We start from the raw sequence: 20,918 nt of genomic DNA, 5'->3' as shown, positions 1-20,918 counted from the left end.
AATAACTAAGTTTTCTAGAGCAAATAGCTCAAAAGTAGTGTGTTTTAATTTATTTTTGTAAATTATTTTTGAAACATGCCTAATAATTTAAAATTCTTTTTTAAGCAAAGTTGTGGCCCCTGTTCCACTCCACAGTTCGTTCTTTGACATCAAACTTCTATCTCTTATCGTTTTGTTGCAATTTTAACGTCACATTTCAGATCATAAATTTGCAACTGTCATGGAAAGCACTTTTTTGCGCTCTGTGCCGCACATTTAAATCAAAATTGCAAGAAAACGAAAGGAGCTAGAAGTTTAGTGTCAACGAACGAATTGTAGAGTGTAACAGGGGCCACAACTTTGCCAAAGAAAGAATTTTAATTTATTACGCATGTTTCAAAAATAATTGACAAAAACCAATAAAAATACACTATTTTGCTCTAGAAAACTTAGTTATTTAACTAAAATAATAAGGGTAAACAAACTTCGATAAGTTTGACCATTTTCAAGTTATTGCCAGTTAAGGCAATAAGAGTCAAAAACATGGGAAGTTGGACGGGCTTGGTGGTCTAGTGGCTACCGCTTCTGATTCGTATGCAGAAGGTCATGGGTTCAATCCCTGGCCCGTCCTTTTCATCCTACTTTGTATCTTTCTATCCACTTTCTCTTACTCTCTCTTCTCTACATATACAACTCATGTATATTCATATGTTCATAGCCATCGCTAGAACCAGAAACGAATTGAAAAAGTCGTTTCCCTCCCTTCCAACTTCCACTCACAGCACAGTGTATATATAACGCCTATAAGTTATGCAACCAAAGCGTGCTGTGCCGCTTGACCTTATTCACCTTATTCACCACACAATCTATCACGAACACTATAAATAACCCTATCCATGGATCGCATCACCGACCCAACGGTGACTCCCAGATCTCCCATCCTTTCCGTCTAACAAATACCCCAGTCCGTGCGGGTTGTGGGACGCAGAGTGCTCTCGGTCTCTAGTAGCAACAACCAGTACACTCTAACATTCCTTTCCCTTCCCAGCTGACTATAAGGACTTGGCCGGCGCCGTTATTGATCAAAAATGCATGAGCTGCTAAAATTGCACTTTGAGAATATGTGGAATGTCCCAGCCCCTTATTCAGTTGGATCACAGTGCAACTGGTACCAGTTCAGATCAATCACGGAGGAGCAACCATTGACATGTATAGTCAGAATTGATCGTTGATCGTTTTGATCGTAAGAGTCAAAAACATGGGAAGTTGAATAACTACGTAACGGTTGAGATTTGACCATATGCATAAAACAATTTTTTTTTCACCATTTAAGGTCCTGTATCAGCCTTTAAAAAGTTTGCACTCAGGAACCTAACACCCTGTATAGCCTACTGGTTCTAAACTTATGATTTATATTAAAATGTTTGGTTTTGAAAAACTTTGATTTCTCAGACCACCCTATTATAAAATTTCCACTCTAATGATGAAAAAACAGTTTTAATAAGGCAATCCATGACGACTTTTTGCGAGTAAACACAGTGTGAGTACAACTTAACAACGTTTCGTCAAGTGTCGTCGGCGCTTAACAATTTCCTTTGTGTTCAACTATCACCCCAATCATCGGATGTCAAAAATACATCGTAAACAAAAAAAAAATAGGTGATTGCATCTGTCTCATTAATTGCCTTATTAAAATGAATTATAAACCCACCATGTTTCATGGCATTCGGAGATTCAGTATAAAGATTTTCTGGAATGGCTGTATATGTATAAAGTTTATGTGTAACGTAATTTTGGGTCGATCCCTTATAGAGATTTCTGGCTGCAAGACTGCTTCATGCAAATAAAATAACAATAATATCAATTTTACATATGTTTTTGAATACTGGTTTGATTCGTGACTCGAAATGTACTTGTATTTCGGATCAGTTTTTTAAGGCTATTGTAAACATTTTCTACTACTTCACGATACTCTCCAACTCTTTACCGATCTTTCAATAAGGCCACTATGCGGGGGCCTCGGTCAGCACTCACCTGAACTGCTCAAAAACCGATGCCTCAAAATTTTCCACTAGTAACTTGAACTTGAACTGGGGTCTCCAGTTAGCCTAGCGGTTAAGGCTATGGATCGCCAATTCGGAGACGGTGGGTTCGATTCCCGTTCCGGTCGGGAAAATTTTCTCGACCCCCTGGGCATAGCGTATTAATGTACTTGCCACACAATGTACAAATTCATGCAATGGCAGGCAAAGAAAGCCCTTCAATGAATAATTGTGGAAGTGCTCAAAAGAACTATAAGTTGAAGCGAGGCAGGCCAAGTTCCAATGCGAACGTCGAGCCATAAAGAAGAAGAAGAAGAACTTGAATTAAAATATTTTTCTTATAATAATTTCTAATATTACTTTATTTAATCTAACAATTTAACTCTATAATTTAGTTTTACAATAAGCACTAGCTGAAAGCACGCGTCTGGTTCAGTTGAAAATTTTCTCCAGTTTGAATTTCTGCTCGCATGCTTCGATCGCGAGTCGCACGTTGGCATGGTAACCGTGGACGACGTCGTCGCGCCAAGATACCCGGGCAAAACATTTAGTTGGAGCTACTGTTGACAACAAAGACGTTCATTCATCGATTGATTGGCAAACTTGAAAAATCGACAATGATGTTTCATAAGGGCCTAACTGACTTGATCGATTTCTCTTCGTCGACTCTCTCTTTCGATAATTACTTGATCAAATCGAACAAAATTATTATTCTTTTTGTTTCTATAGCAATATGTAGTCATCTCCTTCGCATTTCAATCAAAAAATTTTGGGAAAACTCAATTCACATTCTGTAATAACACAAAGAGAGGATCGATGAAGAGAAATCGAAAATTTCAGTTAGGCCCTAATGAAGAATCAGTGTCGAAATGTCCTTATCTGTCATATGATGATGGTTTGAAAAACCCCGATCTAAACAACTTACCCCCACATGAGCAGAATCAATTTAGATTTCTGCTAACCAAACACTCACTAAACATAAGCTGAACAAAGTTTTATTACTCTGCATTGTATCAAGTGTATATGTAAATTCCAATTAACAATCAAAAATTACGTCATTCTTTTTCCAGTGAGTATCTAGCTTACAGTTTTGCGAAACCGGCTGTCGGATGCGCTCGTTTAGATTTCCCTGTAAAAACGGAAGGCAGTTACAGTATTGACTAAAATCGCACATCTACTAATGATGGCGGGAAGCGTGCTAATATAGACAAGGCCTCGCTACTTCACTTCACGGGAAATCAGCGTAAAACGCATTTCTGTTGAGAAAAACTATGCTTGTGAATTCTGTAAACCGCTGAATTATTCTGTCGACACACCTGAAAATTAGTAGTTTGACAGTACATCTACGGTAGCTTTTTAATCTGCTTTAAAATTAAAATTTTCTTCAAATTTGCAATAAAATATGCAGTCATTATTCAGGGCCCCTATCACAGCTGTAAAGCCGTGGACATTCCGCAAGATCATGCTGAGGGTGATGTGTTCGATTCCCGCTCGAACCATGAACTTTTCGTAAAGAAAAATTCCTTGGCATCCTTGGACATAAAGTATCTTCGTGTCTGCCTCACGATTTGCACACGCAAGATGGTCATTAGCGGAGGAAACTTTCAGTTAAAAACCGTTAAAGCTCATAGAACACTTAGCTGAGAAGCAGACTTTGTCATAGTTGGGACGTTACGCCAAGACAAAGAAGAAGAAGAATGTTGCATTATTCATTGTAAAACACGAATGACTTGCATACTAGATCGGATGGCCTACTATCATTTCTACACCGAAACGAACTAGATATTTATGGGAATCGTTGTATTGTGCGTTTTACTCCGATTCCCCCTCAGCACAACCCGGCGGGTGTTATGTCTTCTGCCGGTATCCAGAAACTCTGGTTGGAGACGCAAAACGGGAAACGGATACGGTGCGTGCGTCCAATGGAATTTCCGCTGTCGGCAAGTTTTCTAACGCCATAACACCATTAGGTATGGGCACTGGCAGCAGCACCGTTGTCAATTCCACGACAAATCAACCCACCTACACACACACACTCAGATCCAGCTCTCTCTTTCTCTCCGATTTCCCCACTGGGTATTGTCAATTTACATATTACCGGCGCGGCGGTTCCATTTAACGACCGCCCCGCCCCTCCCCCTGTTGCAGTCAGTGGTGAAGATCGGCTTCCAAGTTTTATGATTTTCTGTTTAGAACTGCGTTCGGAAAGTTCGTGGAATGTAAATATCATTTTGTTTTGCACGTGGGGGTACCAAAATGTAGCGGCGGCGGCGGCGGCAATAGGTAAGTGGGCTGGGTGGTACCTAGGAACAAAAACAGCTCCCCAGAGAGCAGCATGGTAGCCGACGACAAGCTGAGTGGGTCGATAATAATCAAAGATAGCGACGCCCACGCGCGGGCAAACGCCACAGCAGCAGCCTACTATGTTTCGACCACCTCACCGGATTGGATCAGCTACAGCTACTCGAGTGGAGTGCGGTAAGTATTTTAAGCGAATAATATCTAATAGGTGCGAGGTACCCAAATGCTGAACTGTAAATTATTAAAGTAACACATATTAGACGCATGCACAGTTTCAGCGATATTTTTCAGCATAATTATGCTGGATTTTCTCACGATTCTAACCAGTTTGTGTGTGTGTGTATATACAATTCAACTCCCAATGTCCGGCAGTGGTATTATGGAAGAAAGATGTCTGCAGTTGTATGTATGATTTTTACTGAATTTCACACTACAATCTGAATTCATCTTTAGCCCGGGAGTTGAAAGGTGATAGCTCTGTTGGGATCCAGTGACCCGTTTCAGAATGTCTGGTTACTCACGTCCATTCCGAGGTCACTTTCACTTACAACAAGCCCCGCATGTGTACAATGCCGTTATCAAATGGATAATGCTATTGCAAACACACTTCCTGCTTCAAAGGTAATCTTCGAAACTGGCACGTATTTAGTTCCATTCGTAGTAGTAATGATCAGAACAATCTCACCGAAAACCATCCAAGGTAGCGCTGCCACCTCCATGGAAACGTCGTAACAGCGCAGTCAGGATTGTTCCTCGCCGTTCCTCCGTCACGCAAGCATCTGTCATCTATTGTTGAACAAACGTCGCTACAACGCTCATAGAATCGGATATGAGATAACACTGTTTTCTGGTACCAATCCCGCATCACTTATGGTGTGTCACATCAACCAGACGTCAACAAAAACACAAAAAATCAGGAGTCATCCAAAGTCACCACAATCATTTCACGACCGACAAACTACCGGATGGCAATCGCGGATACGACGACAAATTTCGACACTCTCGAACCGATTTCCGGCACCGTTTGCAAACCCCGAGCAGCGGCATGCAATCACGTACCCTCCGGATGGGGTAGTGTGTAGCGTACCCAGCTGAACAGCTAGCAACGCGGGTCTAAATTCACAATCCTTCACAATTCTCTTCTTTCATTAAACCACTTTCCATTAAAATCAAATCAGAACATACACTTTTTCACTCGCGGAAGAACTATCCGGATGGCGTAGCACCGGCCGAACCGTCCGCCGAATCGCGAAAAAGACAAAAAAAAAACTGGCGAACGCGAATGAAATGTGACGAGCAGCTCAAAACGCGACTGCACGCGGCAACGCCTACTGCCCACTCTCTGATGGGTATTCTCTCACGATTCTAACCAGTTTCACTAGCGTGCGCAGGGTTCTTGCTTAGGGGGGGCACCATAATTATGGTGCAATATATGTATGATCATGGTGCAAAATAGAATTATGGTGTTACACGCAATATGAATTCCCAAGTAGGGGTTTCAACATGTTGTGGTGCTAACATCGCCAAGTACTTCATATTGGGATTCTGGAGAAGGCTTCGGATGGTGATGATTTCAAGGCATTACGAAACTTTAATATGAAATCATTATCTCGACTCTTATAAAATTTTATGAACGTATCAAATACAATGGAGAATATTGAGAACCTTATCAATTATAGAAAAAAAATATTGGCGTTGTGAAAGAATTTTGATCCTGGACAATTAGTGATCCTAGAATTGGAGAATGTCAGAATTCCTAGATAGAACATTTTGATCGGAATCCTTGTTGCAATCTACAGATAGGGTATCGGGATGCTTCGTTGGCATAGTCCCCTCGTTCGGCCTATCTTAACGTTAACCAAAAACTCAAACAAACACGCCGAACTGGATATCGGAAAAGCTTTGCCCCAAACACCTGTAACATTTCGTTTCAATTTTAGCACTTTGGAGTACTGAAATTGTATGAAAATGTCACTTTGTTTAGCTTTTGTAGACGCCATGATTCTTCGACTTAGTGGGTAGTCTACACACATGATCATAAATGGCATGATTCTGGAATATTTCGAATTGCCTTTTCAATAACTGAACATTTGATGCGACGGTCAAAGATGCAATTTTGAATTTGTATGTTTGATTTTAACGAATAATAACTATTTTACAAATTATATGTGGGCCGAATATTGAGGACATTTTTTTCACTATGTACCCAAATCTTGGCCCATCAGTAAAGTGACGCCAACAACATTGCTTGCGTAAGAACCAGAAAGAACGAACAGAAAGATAGATTTTGTGTGCGGTGACTGTAAAAATATAACACAATAATCGGGTTGCATTGTTTTCGTTACTAAAAAGAAAGAACTTTAGTTTAAGTGATTTATTTATAGTTTTTTTTTGAAAATTTGGCTCCGAAAAAATTTGAAAGTATGATTGGTGAACAAACAGAGATAATACCTCAGCAGAAATATTGAAAAAATGAGATAATTAGTGGTTCTAGTGCATGGAAAGCAATAGGCCAACGTTGTATCCACTAATAGGCCAATTTATGTACCATAGACCAACGTTGCATACCATCACATCGAATCTTTTCAACTTAGTTAAGTAAATTCTTGAATATTTACGTTAGTTTACTTCCAATTGGTGAAACATGCATTGCCTAGAGTGCGTAATAGGGTCAACATATTATTTCTAGTGCTATTAATTCATGAGTTATGGTCAAAATTGTCAAGGCGGTTTGCAAATTAGGCCAAGGAATGATCCATATACCCTATTCCTCCAGGATTTCTCCAAAGATTCGTGCATGATTCCTCCAGGAATTCCTCCAAAAAAACATCCAATAATTCCTTCAGAACTTTCTCCAGGAAATCTCAAATATTTCTCCAGGAATTCCTCCAGTATATACTCAATGAGTTCTTCCAAAATTACCTCCAGGAATTCCTCCTGAAATTTCTTTCAGGAAAAATCCTCTAGGAATGTCTGCCAGAATTTCCCCAATATTTCCTCCAGGGATTCCTCTACGAATTGCTCCACGGAATCCCCCAGAAAATTCTAAAGGAGTCTCTGAAGAATATCTTCCTGGAATTCCTCGAGAAATTCCACCAGGAGTTTCTTCAGAAAATTATCCAGGAAATTCTCAACGAATTTCTTCAGGAATTCCTGAATCCATGAATTATTTCAAAAAATCCTTCTTAAATTCCTCAACAAATTCCTCTAGAAATTCCTTAAGAAATTTCTCGAAAAATAACACCAAAAATTCCTACAGGAATTCCTCCAAAAAAATTCCTCCAAGAATTCCTCATGAAATTCCTCCAGGGATTTCTCCAGAAAATCCTCTAGGAATTTCTGCCAGAATTTCTCCAGAGAATCCTAAAAGAATGTCTCCCGGAACTCTTCCAAAATTTGTGCGAGGAATCTCTACAGGAAATCCTCCACAGATTCCTCCAGTAATTTCTCCAGGATATTTTTTTTCAGGAATTCCTCCAGGGATTCAATAATGAATTTCTTCAGAAATACCTCCAGATATTCCTTTAGAAACTCCTCGAGGGGTTCCTTCAAACATTTCTTTAGAAATTCCTCCAATATGAAACTAGTGATATCTTTCAGGAATTCCTCCACGGATTCCTGCAGAAAATCCTAGAGGAATTTCTTCAAAAACTCTTCCAGGAATACCTACAGGAAACCCTCCAGGAATTTCTTTAGATTTTTTTTCAGAAATTTCTTCAGGAGTTTCTGGTATTCATTACTGAATTTCTTCAGAAATTCCTCATAAACTTCTTCCACAAATTCCTTCAGGAATTCCTTCAGAAATTCCTTGAGGAGTTCTTTCAGACATATCTCCAGGAAGCCTCATATATTTCTCCAGAAATTCCTCAAATAAATCCTCCAGGAATTCCTCCAGTAAATACTCCTAAAATTCCTCCAGAGATCCCTCCTGACATTTTTCTAGGAAAAACCTGAATGTCTGCCTGTCAGAGTTCCCCCAATATTTCCTCCAAGGATGCCTCCATAACATGCTAAAGGAATTTTTCACGGAATTCTTCCAGGTTTTCCTCAAGAAATTTCTCCAAGGATTCTTCCATGAATTCCTCCAGAAAATTCTCAAACAATTTCATCAGGAATTCTTCGAGAGATCCATCCATGAATTTTTTTCAGAAATTCCACAAAAAATCCTCCAGAAATTCCACCAGGAATTCTTTCAGAAATATGTCGAGGAAGAACTCCTGAAATTCCTCCATCAACTCCTCTAGGAATTTCTGCCTGAGTTCCCCAAGAATGTCTCCCGGAACCCTTCCAAGAATTTCTCGAGGAATTCCAAAAGAAATTTGTCCAGGAAATCCTCCACGGATTCCTTCAGGAATTTCTTCAGGATTTTTTCCAGCAATTTTTCCAAGAATTCCTACAGGAATTCATTCATAATTTTTTTCAGATATTCCAAAAAAAAAATCCTTTAGGTATTCCTTCAGAATTTGCTCGAGTAGTTCCTTCAGACATTCTTCCAGAAATTCCAGAAATCTATCCAGAAATTTCTCCGAGATGCCTCCAGGGATTTCTCCCCGAAATTCATCCATGAACTCCACCAGAAAACCCTAAAGTAATTTCACCCGAAACTCTTCCAGGAATTCCTCCAGGAGTTCCTCGAATGATTCCGCGAGAAATTCCACCGGGAGTTCTCCACGGAATCCCCTAGGAATTTCTCCAGGATTTTTTCCTGACATTTCCTCCAGGGATGCAATAATGAATGTTTTCAGAAATTCCTCCAGATATTCCTTCAGAAATTCCTCGAGAAGTTCCTTCAGATATTCCTCCATTAATTTTCCAGGAAGCCTCATATACTTCACCAGAAATTCCTCAAATAATTCCTCTGGTAAATACTCCAATAATTCCTCCAGAGATTCCTCCTGAAATTTTCTTTTAGGAATGACTGTCAGAATTCCTACAATATTTCTTCTAGGGATTTCTCTAAGAATTGATCCTCGATCCTGATCATTCCTCCAGATAATCCTAGATGATTTTTTAACAGAACTCTTCCAGGAATTCTTCCTAGAATTCCTCGAGAAATTCCCCCATGGATTCCTTCAGGAAATTCTCAAGGCATTTCTTCAGAAATTCCTCCGAGGATTCATCCATGAATTTCTTCAGAAATTCCTCCGGGAATTCTTTCAGAAATTTCTTTAGGAAGAGCGCCAGAAATTCTACCAGGAACTCCTCCAGGGATTCCTCTAAAAAATCCTCTGGGAATTTTCACCAAAACAACAGGGATTTCTCCATGCATTCCTCAAAGAATTCCTCTAGAACTTTTTCTTGAAGTTTCTCAAGGAGTTCCTGCAGGGATTCGTTAAAAAATTTCTTCAAAAATTCTTTAAAAAAATCCTGCAGAAATTCCTCCAGAAATTCCTTCAGAAATTCCTCGAGGGGTTCCTTCAGAAATTTCTCCATGAAGCCTTATATATTTCTCCAGAATTTCCCCAAATAATTCCTCCAGGAATTCCTCCACTAAATACTCCAGAAATTTCTTCAGAATTACCTCCAGGAATTCCTCCAGAATAACCCCCAGGAATTCCTCCAGAGATTCCTCATGAAATTTCTTCTAGAGAAAATCCTCTAGGAATATCTGCCAGAATTTCTTCAATATTTCCTCCAGGGATTCTTCAAGGAATTGCTCTACAGATTCCTCCAGAAAATCCTAAAGGAATTTCTACCGGAACTCTTCCAGGATTTCCTCCTGGAATTTCTGGAGCAATTCTTCAATGGATTCCTCCAGGAAACTCTACAGGAAATTCTCAAGGACTTCTTCAGGGAACCATTCCTTCAACGATTTATTCATGAATTTCTTCAAAAATTCATCCAGAAATACCTCCAGGAATTACTCCTGAAAATCCTCTAGGAATTTCTGTCAGAATTCCTCCAGAGAATCTTAAAGGAATGTCTCCCGGAACCCTTCCAAGAATTCCTTCAGGGATACCTCCATGGATTCCACCAGAAATTTCTCAAGGCATTCATCCAGGGATTTTTCCAGGAAATCCTTCACGGAATCCTCCACATAATTCTCAATCAATTTCTCCCAAAACACTTCTAGCAATTCCTCCAGGGATATTTCCATGGAATCCTCATGAAATACCTCCAGGGATTGCTGCCGGAATTCCTACAGAAAATTATCTAAGAATTTCTGCCAGAATTCCTTAATATTGTCTCCAGGGATTCTTCCAGCAATTCCTCGACTAATTCCACCAGATTCTAAAAGATTTTTTCCCGGATCTTTTCCGGGAATTTCTCTAGGAATTCCTCCAGAGATTTCTCCATGGATTCCTCCGAATTTTCTTCGGGAATTCATCCATGAGTTTCTTCAGAAATTGCTAAAAAAATCCTTTATCAATTCCTTGAGGAGCTCCTCCAGACATTCCTCCAGGAAGCTTCAAATATTTGTCCAGAAATGCCCTAAAGAATTCATCCAGGAATTTCTCTAGTTATTCCTCTAAGAATTCGTAAATGAATTGAATTCGTAAATGAATTGAATTCGTAAATGAATTGAATTCTGGAGGAATTTATCCAGAAATACCTCCCGGAATGCAAACATGGATTCTTCCAGAAATTTCTCCAGAGATTCATGAAGAAAATCATCCAGGAATTTCTCCAGGAATTCCTCCAGGAATGTTTCGCAAAAAATACCTCAAAGAATTCTTTCGGGAATTCCTCCAGGAATTCCTCCATTCATTCCTTCAAAAATTTCTTCAGTAATTCCATCTTGAATTTCTACAGGGATTCCTACAGGATTTTCATCAAGGATACCTTAAGGAATTCCTGCTCGGATTTCTCCAGAAAATCCTGAGGAAATTTCTCCCGGAACTCTTCCAGGAATTCCTCGAGATTTTTTTCCAGAGATTTCTACAGAATTTTAATATCTGGTTTTTTTCCAGGAATCTCTCCAGAAATTTCTCCTGGGACAACTATAAAAAATTCTCTAGTTTTTGCTCCAGAAAATCCTCAAAAAAAAAAATCTTCATGGATACCCCCAAGAATTCCTCTAGGTATTCCTCCAAGAGTTTATCCACGGATTTCTCCAGAAAAAACTTCTCCCGGAACTGTTCCAGGAATTCCTCTAGGAATTCCTCGAAGAATTTCTCCAGGGATTCCTCCATGAATTTCTCCAGGAATTCCATCAATGAATTTCTTCAGATATTCCTCAAAAATCCCTCTAGGAAATCTTTCAGAAATTGCTCGAGGAGTTCCTTAAATCATTCCTTCAGGAAGCCGCAAATATTTTTCCAGAAATTTTTTAAAAAATTCCTTCAGGAAGTCCTGCTGAAAATTTTCCAGGAATTCCTTCATTTTTCAGGAATTTCTCCAGAAATTTTTTTAAGGATTCTTCCAGAAATTTCTCTAGGAATTCTCCAGGGATTCATCCTTGAATTCCTTCACAGATTCCTTCAGGAATCCCTCCTAGGATTACAGCAGGGATTTTTCCCGGATCTTTTCTGGGTATTTCTCTAAGAATTCCTTTAGGGATTTCTCCATGGATTCTTCCAGGAATTTCTTCGGGACTTCATCCAGGAGTCCATCCATGAGTTTCTTCAGAAATTACTCAAAAAAATCCTTCACAAATTCCTCGACGAGTTCCTCTACAAATTCCTCCAGGAAGCCTTAAATATTTGTCCAGAAATTCCTTTAAGAATTCATCCAGGAATTTCTCTAGATATTCCACCAAAAAAATCTTCAGGAATTTATTCAGAAATACCTCCCGGAATGCAAACATGGATTCCTCCAGGAATTTCTCCAAAGATTCCTCAAGAAAATCTTCCAGGAATTTCTCCAGGAATGTTTCGCAAAAAATATCTAAAAGATTTCTTTCGGAAATTGCTCCTGGAATTCCTCCATTATTAGGTACTTCAAAAATTCCTTCGTTAAGGCGAAACTGGAAGCACTTCCTCATTTTTTTGGTTTTTGATTTTTAATTAAATAACGTAACAATATTTTCAAAATTGGTTTTCGTGCATATGTAGAGCATGGATCAAGGTATCTTCTGATTTTTTTTAGGTGGAAAAAGTTTTCCATTTTTGCAGAAACCATTTTTTTGTGAAATTTTATTCAAAAATGGTTTCTGCAAAAGCGAAAAATATTTTCCACCACGAAACAAATTAGGAGCTACCTTGATCCATACTCCACATGTGTACGAAAACCAATTTTGAAAATATTGCTTCGTTATTTTATAAAAAATCAAAAACCAAAAAGTGAGGAAATGGATCCAGTTTCGCCTTAATTCCATCTTGAATACCTCCGGGAATTTCTACAGGTATTCCTCCATGGATTTCGCCAGGAATTTCTCCAGGAATTTCATCAGGAATTCCTCCAGGGATTCTTCAATGAATTTCTTCAGATATTCCTCAAAAATCCCTCTAGGAATTCTTTTGCTCGAGGAGTTCATGTAATCCTTCCAGGAAGCCGCAAATATTTTTCCAGAAAATTTTCAAATAATTCCTTCAGGAAATCCTCCAGAAATTCTTCCAGGAATTCCTACATTTTTTAGGAATTTCTCCAGAAAAACCTCTAGGGATTCTTGCAGAAATTTCTCTAGTAATTCTCCAGGGATTCATCCTTGAATTCCTTTTCGCATTCCTTCAGGAATTCCTCCTAGGATTACAGCAGGGATTTCTCCAGGAATTTTCCAAAGCTTTCTCTAGGATTTCCTCTTTGAATGTCTCCAGTGATTCAGCCAAGTACTCCTCCTGAAAATCCTCCAGAAATTCTTCCAGTAATTCTTGAAAGAATGCCTCCAGAAATTCCTCCAAGAATTTGTTCACGGATTCTTCCAAAAATTCCTTCAGGAATGCTTCCACTGTTTCCTCCAGAAATTGCTCCACAAATTCCTCCAGAGATTTCTCCAGTAATTTCTGCAAGCATTCGTCATTAAATTCCTCGAGTAATTCTTCCACAAATTCATGCAGGAATTTTTCCAAAAAAAACTTCAGGAATTCCTCCAGCAATTCATCCTGGAATTCCTCCATGAATTATTTCATGGATTCCTTCTGTTACCCCTCCAGTGTTTCATCTTGTAATTCCTTCACGGATTCCTTCAGGAATTCCTCCAGGGTTTACATCAGGGATTTCTCCAGAAATTTATCATAGCTTCTTCCAGGAATTCTTAGAAACTCCTCCAAATGTCTCTCCAGAAATTTCCTCAGGGATTCCTGCAGAAATTCCTCCGGACATTCTTCCAGAAGTTCCTCCAGGAATTCTTACAAGGAAACCTTCAGGCATTCTCTCAAGGATTCCTTCGGGAATGCCTTCAGAGAATCCTCCAGAAATTCTTCCAGGAATTTCTCCAGGGTTTCTTCCAGGAATGCCTCCAGAGTTTACTCCAGGGGTTCGTTAATGAGCCCCTTCTGGAACTCTTCCAGAAATTTGTACAGGAGTTTTTCGAAATATTTCTCCACAAATTCCTCCATGAATTCTTTCACGAATTCCTCTACGGATTCCCCCAGGAAATTCTTCAAGGATTCCTTTAGAAATGCCTCCAGGGAATTCCTTCAATAATTTTTCCAGCAATTCCTTTAGTAGTTTCTTCTGCAAATTCTACAGGAATTTCTCTAGACTTCTCTTCCAGTTTTTGAGAGCTACGTTCAAGAATTCTTTCAAGCACTTCTTTAGTAATGCCTTCAGGGATTCCTCCACGATGCCCTTTAAGGATTCCCCCTGAAATTTCTCCAGGAATTTCTCCTAGAATGCCTCCACGGATTACTCCAGATATTTCTCGAGCTGGTAAAGTAATTCTCAAAATGATCCACGGAATGCTATTTTGATACGCGAATCACAAAATGATATATAAAATTCAATTGTGGATGATACAATGAACATCAAGAAGGTGTAAAGAATTTTAAAAAGGTGTGTGATGTGAGTATGGTAAATTATATACCTTAATGATCAAGGGAACATCGAGATAATGCATGCGTGGCAAGCAATTGCAATTTGATTTATAGAATGCTAAGATAAAACATGAGATTTGGAGATGGTGTAAACATAAAAATGTTGGTGCTGCGTGAAAACCAAATTGCGAGCGGCAATAAAGGCGCATGATGTCACCGTGGTGTATAGGATCTTCTGATAACACTCAGTTCATTGGTATGGTGCATTGATTGCTGATATGGAGCATGTCATTCAAAGATGGTGCTTGATGTCAGTATGATGCATTAGAGCTGACATCGTACAAGAAATGCTTTTTCGATGTACGAAACTACATACAATAATAATGGTACAATAGATGCCTATAGTGAACGCCACGATTACGCATTAAATGCTTTAGTAATGCATGAAATTTAACGATGGTGCATTATTTCGCAATTAGACACATATTGGATTCAAAGATGGTGCGTGAGATGTTGCCTAGATGATTCTGTGAACATCATGGTGGTGCATGATGTCTGTATGGTGCATTAGCTCATGATTCTGTTATACTCGTCATGTTTCATATTAAGGTGCACTTGCAAATCGTGCAAAGGTGCAGGAAACTCAATGTGGCACAGAAATCAACATGTTTCAGGTACGTGGAATACTATTTTGTATGCGAAATTCTAAAATGGTGCAGAAAATTCAAATGTAAACCACATCATAATGGTGCATAAGATACCTAGATGGTATAATGAATGCCAAAATGGTGCATGGAAGGCTTGGAAGAAGGCGTATGATGCTTGTGAGCTACATTAGTTGTCACCGTTATTCTAAGATTATCAACATGTTGCATGGTTAGGTGCACGAATTGCAAAAATGGTGCATAGAATACAAAATAAAAGTATTTTATGTGATGCTTACAACATAATGGTGCACCAGATGCCTAGATGATATAATAAACGCTGAAATGGTGCTTGGAAAGCTTTGATGGTGCTTTAAATTTAATGATGGTGCATATCAGTATGATGCATTAGATTCCTAGTTGATTAAAAGATAGTGCATGAGATCAGCATAATGCGTGGATACCTAGATCATTCTGTGGATGTTTTGAAGAAGGTACAAGATGTTAGTGTGCTGTATTAGTTGTCACCGTTATTCAGCGACACTCGACATTGTGTATGGCTAGGTGCACGAATTGCAAAAATGGTGCTTGGAATTCAATGTAGTGCCGAAGTCACCATGGTTCACATACATGGATTACAGTTTTGGAAAACGAAATGCCAAAATGGTGCATGTTATTCGAATATGGTGCTGACATCACTGATTAGTTAAAAGATGGTGCGTGAGATTAGCCTAAAAATGATTCTGAGAACATCATGGTTGTGCATGAGATTCTAAGAAATTGTTTGTATCAGGGGTGCATTTGTTGCACCATGATTCAGTGATTCTCAACATTGGGTGGTTAGATCTAAAATTAAGAATTGCAAAAATGATGCATAGAATTTAATATGGTGCGGAAGTCAACATGGGTCAGGTACATGGAATACAACTGGGTGTACGATATGGCAAAATGGAGCTTATGAAATTCCAATGTGAATTAAATGCTTAGATGTGCTTAGATGACGCGTGAGATGGTGCTTAGATATTTATGTGATCATCATGGTGGTACATGGAATGCAAAGGAGCTACATGATGTCTGTATGGTGCATTAGTTTTACCATGATTCAGTTATACTCAACAAATTCCATATGTAGGTGCACGAATTGCAAACATGGTGCGGGAAACTCAATGCGGCACAGAAATCAACATAGTCCAGGTACAAGGAATTCTGTATTCTGTATGCGAAATGCCAAAATGGTGCATCAAATTCACGTGTGAACCACATCATAATGGTGCATAAAATGCCTAGATGATATAGTGAATGCAAAAATGGTGGTTGGAAAGCTTTGAAGAAGGTGCATGATACTAGATGATGCATTAGTTGTCAACGTTTTTCAAAGCCTATGGTTAGGTGCACGAATTGGAAAAATGGTGCATAGCATGCAAAAAAATGTATTTTGCGTGATGCTCACGGCATTACGGTGCTTTAGATGCCTAGATGATATGATAAACGCTGAAATGGTGCTTGAAGAGCTGTGATGGTGCATGAAATTTCATGATGGTGCATATCAGTATGAGGTATTAGATACTTAATTGATAAAAAGACATTTCATGCGATCATCATAATGCTTGGATACCTAGATCATTCTGTGGACATCATGATGGTGCATTGAAAGCATTGAAGAAGGTGCATGATGTTAGTGTGCGGTATTAATCGTCACTGTTATTCAGTGATACTCGTTATTTTGTATGGCTAGGTGCACGAATTGCAAAAAATGGTGCTTAGAATTCAATGTAATGCCGAAGTCACCATGGTTCACGTACATGGAATACAGTTTTGGAATACGAAATGCCAAAATGTTGCATGTTTTTCAAATGTGGTGCTGATATCACTGATTAGTTAGAAGATGGTGCGTGAGTTTAGCCTAGATGATTTTGAGAACATCATGGTTGTGCATGAGATACTAAGAAATTGTATGTGTCAATGGTGCACCATAGCTCAGTGATTCTCAACATTGCGTGGTAAGGTGCAAGAATTGCAAAAATGGTGCATAGATTTTTTTGTAGAAGGGGGGGGCAAGTGCCCCCCCTTGCCCCCCCCTGTGCACGCTAGTGGTCGATAATAATCAAAGATAGCGACGCCCACGCGCGGGCAAACGCCACAGCAGCAGCCTACTATGTTTCGACCACCTCACCGGATTGGATCAGCTACAGCTACTCGAGTGGAGTGCGGTAAGTATTTTAAGCGAATAATATCTAATAGGTGCGAGGTACCCAAATGCTGAACTGTAAATTATTAAAGTAACACATATTAGACGCATGCACAATTTCAGCGATATTTTTCAGCATAATTATGCTGGATTTTCTCACGATTCTAACCAGTTTCCGGGAAAATTAATTCGTCAATGTACAGGTATACCTCGATGTAGTGGACATTTCAATTTTTGAAATGTCTATAAAATCGAATTTTACATAAAATCGAAGCAAAATTTTTTATTTTATTTTTATTGAAATTTTATACCAAAATGTACTAAAACATATAGAAACTGCATGAAAATTGAGTTTTCGATAAAAGGCACGGAGTTTTTGGCATATATTAGTATTCTCGCTAAATAACGAATAAATCACTATCTCGCTATTTTGTTACTATCGAAATCTTTTGTCGCCAAAACTATGTATGGTTTATTCAAAAGCCAATATTTTGAGCAATGGACATACACAACGTTATTTGTATAAATGTCCCAAAAAAATAAAAAGTTCAGAAATTCATTCAGGGATTCCTTGGAAAATGCAGAATCGTGTCACAAATTCCTCCAGGCATCCCATCTGAAATTTCTCAAGGGGTTCCTTCGGAAATTAAGAGACTCATGACAAACAGTTGATAGAACGTGGTTACTGGATGTGTTGTATTTGCCGAACGATCTCTCTGCATAAAGGTCTCATTAGACGTAACAAATATTTGGCCAAACAAGCCCAACAATTGACCAATATAACGTGAATCACAGACACCTTGGATAAATGCCGGTCTTCAATGGCAAATGTTTACCATAATGACAAACAGTCTAATGGCACCTTAAGCAGTGTAGGTTTGTGCCGCTATCTGCTCGGTTGCTTTTTGTTGCAATTCGAGGTGTTAATGAAAATTGAGTAAAAGCAAAATTTTCAACTTTATAACGAATGTCTCCGAATAAAACTTTCCACTTCAAATCATTATGTAACAGAATATTTCAGAAAATCTTCCATGTGTTCCTCCACAGTCACAAATAAATATTTAATGAAATTTGGCAAGAATTGCTTCGCCAATTCCTCCGTGATTTCTCGCAAATCTTTTCAGAGAGATTTTGTTTGAGATATTCGCCCAGAGATTACTTCAGAAATTCCTCAAGTAATTTATTCATAAATTTTCGTAGGCATTTGTTTGGAGAATCCATTGGAGATTTCTTTAGAAAATCTACCAGATTCTGCCAAAAAATACTCATGAATTTGAGTAGAAATTCCTCTATGGATTCTTAAAAAATGCGTTCAGAGATTCTTTCAGAAATTCCACTAGGGATTTCTCCAGAAGTTCCAGATAGAGTTGTGTATGTTTTTTCGTAGAAATTTTCCAGGGATTTCTTCAGAAAATCCTTCAAGGATTTACCTTTTTTTCGAGACTTTTTGAGATTTTTTTTTCAAAAAATCCTTCGGAAATTCCATTAATCATTTTCTTAAACGATCCCCCAAAGATTTATTCCAAAACCTTCTCCGGGGTTTACTTTTTGAATCTGAATTTCTGACAAAAAAAAATCCTGAGATTTCTCTAGTAATTCCTCCAGGAACTCTTTAAAAAATGTGAGATCCATTTGAAAATTTTCTGCAGGGATTCCTATAGAAACTACTCAAGGGGTTTCTTCACAAATTTTTCAAAGGGTTCATTCAGAAAATTTCCAGCGGCTTCAATAATGAATTCGCCAAATTTCTCCACGAATTACTTATAAAAAACTTCCACAGATTTTTAGATATTTTTTTCATGAACCATTGTTGAAATCTATCCTAGGATTCAAAAATCGTTCACGATTTCCTGAAAAAATCTTCCAGGAATTATCTTCTAGAGATTCCTTTATACTTCAGAACATCATTTAGAAATTTCTCCAACAACACCTTAATTAAAACTTGCACGGACAGTCAGAAATGTTGCATGGATTGGATAAATCTTGCATAGATTGTTCCAGAAATTCATCTACGAATTTTTTCAGATTTCTTTAATAGAGATTCCTCCAGATTTTTTTCAAAACATTCATCTAGAAAACTTTCCATGAACTTTCTCAAAAATACTCCATACATTTTTTTTTTAGAATTTGATTCACGGATATATTGAGTATCAGAAGCTCAAAACTCCTTCGAATTTTTCTCAGATGCTTTCTTAAGAACTATCTCCAAGGATTGCTTAAGGAATTCTACAAGAGATTTTTAAGGAAATTCCTAAAATTTCTTCACGTTCCTTTAGATAATCCTTCAAGACTTTTCTCTTCCAGAAATTGCTCCAAGAACTTCTACAGAGGATGTCCATGGAAAGGCTGGAAGACATTCTTGCAGAGATTCCTGCAGAAATTGACACAGAGATTTCATCAGAAATTCCGCCGGGTATCCGTCTATGCATTTTCTCAGAAATTTCTCCAGGATTTCCTCCAAGCGTACCTCTAAGAATTTCTGTATGTATTTCTCCAGAAGTTCATTAAAAAAAATTGGATTTTTATTTGGGGATTTCTCCAGGATTTTTTTTTCGAAAGTATTTCAAGAGGTTTTGTTATGTATTTCCAGGCATTCATTCCAGATTTTTTTCAGAAAATTCAACTATGGATTGTAAAAATATTCTTTTTTTAGAAATTCTTTCAGAAATTTATTAAGAATTTTCTTCAGTTTTTTTTCCTTCTTAAATTTCTTAAGTGTTACTTTCGGAAATATCTTTAGAGACTACTTCAATATTACTAGAATTACTTCAGAAATTTCGGCTGGGATTTCTTCAATAGTTGTTTCATGGATTCTTTCAGAATTTGTTCCAGAAACTCCTTCAGGAATCGCTCAAAGATTCTTCAAAGATTCCTCCAGGAATTCATCCTTGGGAATGTACACGTGAAGGGACGCTGAAATTGGAGAATCTTGACTAACTAACACTGATTCTACAATGACAGCATTAGACATAATTTATTACATATCTTGTAATCTTCCGAAGCATCATAATGACCTTTTCATGGAATTTGCCACAATTCAATCAATTGGTATTCAATCAGCTGAATTTTTGTATGGTGAGAAAGTAAATTCTCCGTTTTTGCGAGGAAGTCGTGCAAAAAGTGTGGGTATTATGATTCCTTGTTTAATTTGAGGCTATTTGAGAAAAACATTGTTGAGAAAAACTGTGTTGTTGTTTTTTCCATATCTTGTCTTTTTAACAGCCCAGTTTACCACAGTTTTGCTCAAACAGCATCAAATTAGACAAATAATCATAATGCTATCAAATTTTCGTGATTTGTGCCAACGTAAGAACAGTAACGACATTCACAATACGCGCGACGTGAGACGAAACATAACACTTATAGTTCTTACAATCGTCAAGATATTAAAAACGAAACCGGTCGACGAAAGGTAAATTTTTAATATCTTGACGATTGTAAGAACTATAAGTGTTATGTTTCGTCTCACGTCGCGCGTATTAATCATAATACCCACGCTTTTCTGTACCATTTCCTTGCAGAAACGGAGAATTAACCTTCTCACCATACAAAAACTTAGCTCATTACTACAAATCTAGTACTTTACCGATCGTGCCTTGTGAGGAAGTCATAAGAAATGTTGAAAAAAGTTTGTTAGAAAATTAAAAGAAATGAGCAGTTTGCATGCATCCGTCATAAATGTTGTCATTGCTAAGGGATCTGTAAAAAATATCGACAAAGCCAGATATATCAGGCCAAACATGTCTAAAGGTCCTATCTGCAGAAGAGAGGCTCTCTTTGGTTTCCTTCTCTTTCGTTAATACCTCTGCTGTTTATTTGTATTATGATTGTCTCCTTGCATTGAACGATGGTCAAAACAATCGTCTTTTGATTTGTACTGCAAAAATAGTTGAAAAGTGTACCATTACAT

General features: G+C 38.1%; 1 protein-coding gene and 1 long non-coding RNA gene across 3 annotated transcripts in view; one reads left to right on the top strand and one right to left on the bottom strand.

Annotated features, from left to right (window-relative positions):
• Positions 1 to 18,830, top strand: part of LOC134289933 (uncharacterized) — a 39,794-nt gene extending 20,964 nt beyond the window's left edge. Inside the window, exon 2 of the long non-coding RNA XR_009998761.1 lies at positions 1,794 to 18,830. This is a non-coding gene — a long non-coding RNA (uncharacterized LOC134289933). The remainder of the gene's footprint in view (positions 1 to 1,793) is intronic.
• LOC109425818 (dual specificity protein phosphatase Mpk3) overlaps positions 1 to 20,918 on the bottom strand; it is a 120,749-nt gene that overhangs the window by 47,592 nt on the left and 52,239 nt on the right. The window lies entirely within an intron of this gene.

Source organism: Aedes albopictus, chromosome 3 (genome assembly GCF_035046485.1).
Source record: "Aedes albopictus strain Foshan chromosome 3, AalbF5, whole genome shotgun sequence".
Taxonomy (NCBI): Eukaryota; Metazoa; Arthropoda; class Insecta; order Diptera; family Culicidae; genus Aedes; species Aedes albopictus.
This window is presented reverse-complemented; position numbering and strand designations above follow the sequence as displayed.